This window comes from Octopus bimaculoides, chromosome 25, assembly GCF_001194135.2.
Source record: "Octopus bimaculoides isolate UCB-OBI-ISO-001 chromosome 25, ASM119413v2, whole genome shotgun sequence".
NCBI classification, from domain to species: Eukaryota; Metazoa; Mollusca; class Cephalopoda; order Octopoda; family Octopodidae; genus Octopus; species Octopus bimaculoides.
Window position 1 is genome coordinate 6,600,256 of NC_069005.1, and position 854 is coordinate 6,601,109.

At 32.2% G+C, this 854-nt stretch overlaps 1 protein-coding gene across 1 annotated transcript in view; it reads left to right on the forward strand.

The window, feature by feature from the left end:
• LOC106873017 (guanine nucleotide-binding protein G(o) subunit alpha) overlaps positions 1-854 on the forward strand; it is a 45,320-nt gene that overhangs the window by 512 nt on the left and 43,954 nt on the right. The gene's annotated exons all lie outside the window — the stretch shown is intronic.

The following is an 854-nucleotide window of genomic DNA, read 5'->3' on the forward strand; positions in this document are numbered from 1 at the left end:
CATAATTAAGGGATCAGCAAAACAGTTGCTTCACCACAACTGTTTTGCTGATCCCTTAATTATGTTTATAAATGTATAAGAACTTTTAAATGAGTTCTTCGCCGATAATGGTGTTTACATACCGAAGGGCTTGGTAAAAAATTATTAATTGTTAATTTATTAATAAATTAATAAATTGATATACCTTTACCCTTTTAATTGTATATATACATATATATATACAGGCACACACACAAAATCATAATATTCTATATACATTTTAAGTAGTTTGTGAAACGTGCGTATATGTTTCCAAGTTTTGAAGTTTGTAATGTGATAAATGTGAGATCTACACATGTGTATATACACACACACACTCACACATTCTCTCATTTCTCTATCTATCTACCTCTCTATCTATCTATCTACCTCTCTATCTATCTATCTATCTATCTATCTATTTAGCTATCTAACTGTCTGTCTGTTTGACTGTTGTGCATAGACAAGGATAGAGATCGATCGATCGATCGATAGATAGATAGATAGATAGATATCTCCTCGTCTATGAAAGCATAAGTGGGAGAAGTGAGTACTCAATATCCATAGCAGAGTTCAGTTTATGTGTCTCAGTGTGTACATATTAGTTGGAGGCCACTTATTGCTTTCATTTTTGGGACGGACACCTTTGAAATAAGAATAACCGATAGTTAATATCAAGTGGAAGGTCAACGCAGTATCCTGTGTGTACTCGGAACTTACTAAGTGATATGTTAATAATCATTTGATAACATTATACATGATCATCATAGGCAACTTAAATAGTTCTTTTCCTCTTTCTTTCTCTCTCTCTCTCACTCTCTAACTATATATATATA